This window comes from Telopea speciosissima, chromosome 5 (assembly GCF_018873765.1).
Source record: "Telopea speciosissima isolate NSW1024214 ecotype Mountain lineage chromosome 5, Tspe_v1, whole genome shotgun sequence".
In the NCBI taxonomy this organism is placed as follows: domain Eukaryota; kingdom Viridiplantae; phylum Streptophyta; class Magnoliopsida; order Proteales; family Proteaceae; genus Telopea; species Telopea speciosissima.
Window position 1 is genome coordinate 66885747 of NC_057920.1, and position 8231 is coordinate 66893977.

At 46.0% G+C, this 8231-nt stretch overlaps 1 long non-coding RNA gene across 1 annotated transcript in view; it reads left to right on the forward strand.

The window, feature by feature from the left end:
* LOC122662297 overlaps positions 1 to 6237 on the forward strand; it is a 28385-nt gene extending 22148 nt beyond the window's left edge. Inside the window, exon 3 of the long non-coding RNA XR_006333003.1 lies at positions 6225 to 6237. This is a non-coding gene — a long non-coding RNA (uncharacterized LOC122662297). The remainder of the gene's footprint in view (positions 1 to 6224) is intronic.
* Positions 6238 to 8231: the final 1994 nt, after the last annotated feature.

The window sequence follows — 8231 nt, forward strand, 5'->3', positions numbered from 1 at the left end:
AACACTACGTGACGGTCTCTACCACTTCACCCCATCTTCTATTGCCTCTCCGATGAATCGTGCTACCTCTTCTATATTATGGCACATTCGGCTCGGTCATCCTTTGCAGGACTGTCTTTCCTATATTTCTCCTCTTATTTGTTATGTTTTACAACCATTAATTAATTTCTCCTTCCCCTTGTTCTATCTGTCATCTATCTAAACAAACGCATCTTCCTTTTACTTTAAGTAATAATCGTTGTGAGCATATTTTTGAACTCATTCATTGTGACATTTTGGGTGTTTATCATACACCGTCTTTAACAAGGACACATTATTTTCTTACTATTGTTGATGATTTTCCCCACTGTGTTTGGGTTTATTTGATGCATAATAAATCTAAAACTTTTGTATTTCTTACTTCCTTTTATAATATGGTGCTTACCCAATTAAATTGTTGCATATGGAAATTTAGAACTGATAACAAAATGGAATTTTTATCCCAACCCATGCGCCAATTTTATTCTGATCGTGGTATTGTCCACCGACATTCTTGTGTCAGTACTCCCCAGCAGAATAGTGTTGTTGCACCGTTACCTTCTTGAGGTTGCTCGTGCTTTGTCTTTTCAAGCCCACCTTACCATTTAGTTTTGGGTTGAATGCGTCCTTACTGCTACTTATCTCATCAACCGATTGCCTAAGCCCATCCGCAAGGGCAAAACTCCCCATGAATTACTCCTTAATCACCCACCCTCCTATTCCCATCTTCGCGTGTTTGATTGCTTGTGTTACGCCCATAACCACACTCTCGGTCATCGTAAATTTGATGCCCGTGCTTCTCGCTGCATTTTTCTTGGTTATCCTTTTGCGCAGAAAGGCTATCGCCTTTATGATCTTGCCACCCATCAAGTCTTTGTTTCTCAGGACCCTGCCTTCCATAAAACCCATTTTCCATTTCTCTCTCAATCTGATCCATCTCTACCTCCCTACTCCATTTTTCTTCCACTGCCTTTACTCCGACACCACCATCCTCTTCCTTCTTCCCCTCCACCTGAACCCTACTACTCTATTCATCCTCATACCCGTCCCCCCACCTTCAAGATTATGTGTGCAACTCCATTGCCTCATGTTATTCCCCCTTTTGCTTCCCGTGATGACAAGTACTATTTCTTTTCCTATTGAGAATGATATTTCTTATGCTAACCTGTCTACCTCTTGCTTACTTTTCTTAGTGCTTTATCCTCTAATCTTGAACCCACCACCTACACTGAGGTAGTCAAACACACCCACTGGCGTGCCGCCATGGAGGTGGATAGTAATGTCGTAGAATAGAAAAATACATGGTCTCTTCAGCCTCATCCTGCAGGGAAATCCCTAATTGGTTGCAAGTGGGTCTACAAGTTCAAGCGTCGAGCTGATGGAAGCATTGAGAGATATAAGGTTCGACTCGTTGCTAAGGTCTATACACAACAAGAGGGCCTTGATTATGCTGATACATTTGCTCTGGTTGCCAAACTCACTACTGTTTGTAGTCTCCTTGCCGTCATTGCAGCTCGTGGTTAGCATATTCACTAGTTGGATGTCAATAATGCTTTTCTATATGGTGACCTTCATGAACATGTTTCTATGTGTCTTCCTCTCGGTTATTCAAAGCAGAGGGAGTCTCGTTTTTGCTAGCTTAAAAAATACTTATATGGCCTAAAGCAAGCATCTCACAATTAGTTCGCTACGCTCACCCTTCGCTCCTTGATGCAGGTTTCAACCAATCCTTGGCGGACTATTCTCTCTTTACTTGCTATAGTACAACCAACTTTACTGCCATTTTGGTTTACGTCAATGATTTGGTCATTGCTAGTAATGATTTTATTGCTATTCAACAGCTCACATCCTTCTTGTACGACCATTTCCAGCTCAAGGACTTGGAAAGCCTCAAATATTTTTTGGGTATCGAAGTTGCACGCAATCTAAAGGGCATTTTCATTAATCAATGTAAATATGTCCTTGATATATTATCTGAATCGGGCTTATTGGCTGCCAAGCCCACCACATTACCTATGGAGCAGAACCTACGCTTGGACAATGAGACTGGCCCGGCCCTAACTGATCCCGCTCCATATCGCTGTCTAATTGGTCGTCTTATTTATCTCACTATCACCCGATCAGATATTACATTCGTCGTCAATTCCTTTAGTCAAATCATGCACCAACTGCGCGCGCCAGCCCCATTTAGACGCTGCCTTTTAGGTCCTTCGGTACCTTAAAGACTCTACTGGCACCGGTCTTTTTTTTTCTGCTCAGAGTTCTCTCCAGCTTACTGCTTTCTCTGACTCTAATTGGGTTACTTGCCCCATGATGCAAGAGAATCGTGGACTGAGCAAACCCAATTGGTGCACTAACTTGGACAGACCCAAACTCAGTTGCGTATCCAAACGGAAATGAATCAGGTTCAGTTTGAGTATTTGAATCTAGGATATTAGGAAGTTTATTTTATTTGGGAAAGTATTATGTAATCTTTTATTTTGGGAAAGATATTAGACACGTAAGAAAATTTTCAATTTGAGTTTTTTTATTGGGTTTCTAGTTTAGTTAGCCTAAGTTTTAGTAAGTAATTAGGAGTCTTAGTTTTTTGGGTTTTATAAATAGATGTGTACTAAAGATTGAAGGAGACAATGAAGAATGGATAGAAGTTTGAGTTTGTGTGCGTGTGCAATCCTTCCCCCTCCCCCCCCCCCCTCTTCTTCTTCTTATACAACTTCTACACTCCCCTTTCTACTCCTCCCTTTGCAACTCTGATTCTTCTCAAATTTCCCCTCTTCTCCTACACCCTATCAATTTGGTATCAGAGTCCAAACCTGGGTGAATCTCTCTCTCTTGGATTCTTCACTTTTTCAGTCTCTCTTCCTTCTCTGTTCATACATCTCCTGGTACTTCCTCATTATTCTCTTCTATTCCCTTTGATGTTATTATCTCCCCTTTCATTACAGTTCATATGTTTCCCAGGTCTGTTTTGGCAGCAAGAGATCGATAGAGATTTCATTGAAACTGTAGTAATGTGCAGCAACCCATCGATCCATTCCTCTTTTTGATTCTAGCAGAAAACCCACTCCCATCCCCTTATTGCCACTGAAACCTCAACCTTAGCAACCCCCAGCAATTCCACATGTTTGGTCAAGAAATTGCTTGGTGGTCCCTTCGAGTGTCATAACCTACAAAAGGACCTGCGTAACAAGGGAGAACCAGTGTGGTTTCGGCTTAGGACTCCCTAATGCCTAAGTTAGATCTCTTTGAGTAAATAAATGAATAGTTAGAATTCAAGATGGGTTAATGGGGTAGAGTACCTTGGCATTTATAATGGAGTATGGCGGTGTGGAGAGTCCCAGTTGGTAATGAGTAGTCCTCGTAGTAGATAAAGTTCCTAGTTGATAGGATTCATCTCTTGGTTGATTTCTCCCTTATGGGAGATAGAGTCCTAGTAGGGAAGATGTTCTCGGTAGATAGACATGCGTGCGTCCTGGTATATTGGATAAGGTTCTTGGTGCATGAGTCCGTCTGGAATTGTACCTCTGGTAGGTGGTACCTTCCACTGATGAGGTGATGTATAACTCGTTGGTGATGCTAGTAGCTTACGTGTAGTACTTGGTTTTGGATGTTGGACATCCTTGTTGGTTCTTTGCCTTCCAGGCCAATTGAGTGAGACCTAAGGTGGCTAGGCTTAGGATGGTCCTCCCACTTGAGCTAGGACATGTGGCGGCTCACGATTGGTCGATATAATTTTGAGTTTATCACTTGTCCCCACTCTCTTGGAACGGAGTATTCAAGAGAGTAGTTTTCCTATCTTTGTGTCAGTGAGGGGCTTGATGTAAATAAGCTCTGTCAGAGGATGTTCTTGCAAAACCTTTAGTGAAGTGGGAGGGGTATGGGGGTTCTAATCCCTCCCACTACACCTTTTGCATTCTCTTTTCTTTTTCTTTTCGTTTTGGCTATATCTTCCTTTCTTTCTTTCCATTCTTCACTTTTCATTCCTCATGTCTCTCTCTAACTTTTTACTTTTTCCTTTTGCTTTGAAGCTTTTCTCTCTTGCTTTGGAATCAGCTACTTTGTCATTTGACCCCCAAGTGTTTGCTCTTGGGTCACAATGAGCAGGGTGGCCTCTCTCTTACCCTTTTCCTTTGTTATAGCCTCCTCTTTCCTTAGTCATTAGCATTCTTTTGCCTGAGCCCTTAGCCTCATGGTCTATCTCGCACTTATTGACCCACTTGGTCTTATCCATCCTCGATCATACCCACGGTCTCAGTCATCCGATCGTGCCCACGAGGCCTAGTTGCTCGTTCGTGTGCCCGTTCGCTTGTGCACTCATTGCTTATCGCCTGCTCGTGCCCGCGCCTATCGCCGCTCACCCCATGGCACTCTCTTTCTCTTGCATGTGCCTTGGTCTGCCTCACACCTGTCACTTATCGCTGCTCTTGCCTCAATCCGCCCATGCCCGTTGCACGTCATGGCTCTCGATCATACCTCAGTATGCCTCGCGCTTGTCGCCTCTCACGGTTCTTGCCTAGGTTCACCCACACCTGTTGCCCATCATGGCTCTCCCCCAGGCCTCGGTCCACCCCGCGCCTATCGCCTGTGCCTCAGTTTACGCTTGTGCCTTATCGTTCTTGCTCGTGCTTTGATCCACCCTGCGCCTGTCGCTTATCGTGGCTCTCGCCCGTGCCTTGGTCCGTTAGGGTTTGTCGCCTATCATGGCTCCCAGTTCGCCTTGCGCCTGTCGTCGTCCCTATCGCGGCTCTGCCCATGTCTTAGTCTACCGCGCACCTCGCTGTTCTAGCCCGTGCTTTTCAGGAATGGCTTCGGCCAAAATTTTCTTCTATTTTTTTTTATGGTACCTTATGGATTCATTTATTGCATGTGGCAGTTCTCCTTCTTCTCTCTTAGGTTGGCAGCTTGACGTTGGGGAGTACCGCCCAAGTAAGTAGCCTTCCATATCTTTACCCATGATGTTGAGTAACTCTGACTCTGCCACTGTTCATGAGGGGTATGCGACGTATGGGCCTTCTTCTGGGTCATTTTCTTCTATGGATACTGTCCCCTCCCCATTGCCTTCTCCTAGAGCTGTTGTTAGAGATGAGGAGGGGACCTTTAGCGACTCTGGTCCAGGCAGGGGCCCAGGTACCTTTGGGACGGCGCCCTCATTCGTAGACCCTGCTAGTAGGATAGGGCAGTTCTCTAGCGTCCTGACTACCTCAGACCTGGTATCCTTATGCCAGGAGTGCCATATACCTTTCGAGGTTGTCCTTTGCGTCCCCAGGGGCGATGATCTTGCTTTCTCTCACCGGGCAGATGAGGTTTATCTCTACAAGGTCTTCTTTGCTTATAACCTTCGCTTCCCCATTCCTTACTTTATTGAGTTGGTCTTGGATCATTGACACCTTACCCCCGGGCAGATATTGCCTAACTCTTGGAGGGTCCTTTTGGGCTTCTATGTGTTCTTCGTTCGGATGGGGCAAGCCGCCACCATTCCCCTATTCTCGCACATCTACATATTGATGAAGGGGGATGATGAGTAGTACCATTTTGTTCGTCGCTCCCTCAAGGGGCCCTTTGCCGACTTTAACTTCTTTAAGGGGCTCATCAGTTTGGTGAAATGTTGGAGGGATCGATTTTTCTTTGCTACGGTCCTCCAATGCCTACTGCGGACCACCTGGGAGGCTATTGACCTTAAGAGTGTGAACCGTTCTCTTGAGTTGAATGACTTCGAGAGCAACTCCCTCAATCGGTGTCTGGAATGCAGCAAGTTTGATGTTCGAGAGTTGGACTTGGAGGCCTTCCTATTCCTTTAGAAGTTGAGTCCTAGTAAGATCTTTGTCCTCGTGCTCGTACTTGGTACTTGTGCCTAGAATTTTCTTTTTGTATATCTGCTACAAACTTGTTTTCTTTTTTTGTTTGTTGTTGTTCAGTGGATCTGCGGCCGGACCCTGTGGTTTTTCCCGCCAGTTCTTGGAGGAGGGTGACTAAAACTGATGCTGCCCAGGCTGGCTTACTGCGGATTGCCCTTCTGCTAGTGTAGGGGATGCCTGCGCCCTTTCGGTCCCTACTCCCACCATGGTTATGGTAGTGCATGCCAAGAGGAAGAGGGTCCTAACCCTCCTGGCATCGGGAGGAGTTCTCCGAGGGTCAAGCTTCCATAGCTGACCCCTGCTACTACTATTGTGCCTGGTGCTTCTGTTCTACCCTCCTCCAGAGGTAAGGGGGTGGTTCTTCTTCGGGTACTGTCGTGGACCTACCAACTCCATCTCCCTTGGTTCTTCCCTGGGATATCCGAGAGGGTGCTTCTTTTTTTGTCGGTAGCAATGTTCCACGAGAGTGGTTGGATAAAGGCCGGCTTCCTTTCGAGCATGTGGCTTTGCAGGAGATGAGCCACACAGAGCTGCTGAGGTCCCTTTATGGGGACATTGCTTCTGTAAGTGGTACCTTCTGATTTTTTGTCACTTGATACCTTCTAATTTTTTGCCACTTGGTACAGTCTGATTTTTTGTCACTTGGAACTAGCCCGTAGGAGGCTCACTGACAACAACTTTGGTTGCAGGTCCAGTACCATACTACTGAAGCAGTACTCTGCTCTGAGAGATTTGTCTTTCAGGAGATCTAGCACGCTCGATCTTTGCAAAGTCTGGAGAGGGACCTTCAGGAGCAGAAGGCCGCTCGTGGGGAGGGTGCCGCTCAGGAGAGGAGGATGGCTAAGGAGATCAGTTCATTGTCCTCTAAGAGTGTAGCTTTGGAGGCCCAAAGCTCAAGTTTGGCTTCCAAGGTCCGAGCATTGGAGGAGGAGCTCCAGATCGTGAGGCGGGATAGTGACGCCGATTTGATCCAGGTCGATGAGTAGGCTGTGGCACAGTTCTGGACATCCCAAGCCATAAGGGATTTATTCTATGAGTACAACCAAGAGGTATACGATATGGGGATCCTTGACATGGTGGCCTATGTTCTTGGGGAGACTCCCAATTATGACCTCTCCCGATTTCCAGGCTAATGTCGCTCTTTACTGTAGCTGTTTAGGTAGCTGACGCTCCTTTTGGGGAGCCCATTGCTTCCCCTAAGGAGGGTGCGGCCCTTCTCGAGGAAGGCGTAGCTCCCCCACCTGGGGTTGATATGGCTTCCCCCTAAGAAGGATGTGACTCCTTCGAAGAAGGGCACGGTTCTTCCTTGACTCTATTCTTTTTTATTTATTGGATGTCGACGTGGAACTTTGAACTTGACTTTTTAATTATTGTTGCTTCTTTTGCATTATCTACTTTTAAGTCTTCGCCTCCCTTGTGTATTACTGATCGTCGTTTGTGCATATGGCCGACAAGCCTTGGTGGTTGGTAGACCTTAGTGGCTTTACGGCTTGGTGGTCATTAGACCTTGGTTGCCTTATGCCTTGGTGGTTGTTAGACCTGGGTGGCCTTGCACCTCGGTGGTCCTGAGACCTTGGTGGCTTGATAATTGGTGGTCATTAGACCTCGGTGGCCTTACACCTAGGTTGTCCTTAGATCTTGGTGACTTACGCCTCGGAAGTCATTAGACCTTGGTGGCCTTATGCCTTGGTGGCCTTACGCCTTGGTGGTCATTAGACCTTGATGGCCTTATGCCTTGGTGGTCGTTAGATCTTGGTGGCCTTATGCCTTGGTGGTCATTAGACCTCGATGGTATTGTGCCTTGGTAGTCCTTAGACCTTGGTAGCTTTATGCCTTGGTGGTCATTAGACCTTGGTGAGCTTACGCCTTGGTGGTTATGAGACTTTAGTGGCCTTACGCCTTGGTGGTCATTGGACCTTGGTGCTTGAAAATGTTCGACTGATGGTCGAGAGGTAGACGGATGTAGCCCAGAATAAATATTTACTTCAAACTTCAAAATTTTTTAAATAATCCTTGAAAACAGAATGCTACTATTGTAATGCTGTAATACGACCTGTTGTGGCTGAAAGCCGACTACTGCTACTCTACTGATAGTACTTCTTTAGATGCTCTGAGTTCCAAGCTTGATTTATCTTGTTACCCCCTCAGAGTTTTTAAGCGATAGGTCCCTGGCTGTATTTGCTTGAAAATTATGTAGGGTCCTTCCTATTTGGCTGATAGCTTCCCCTCCTTCCTGAGCTGTGATGCTCTAGCCCTCCTTAGAACTAGGTCTCCCTGGTGGAGAAGCCTCTCTCTGACTCTGGCATTGTAGTACTTGGTCGTTCGTTGTTGGTATGCCATGTTCCTGAGTAGTGCCTT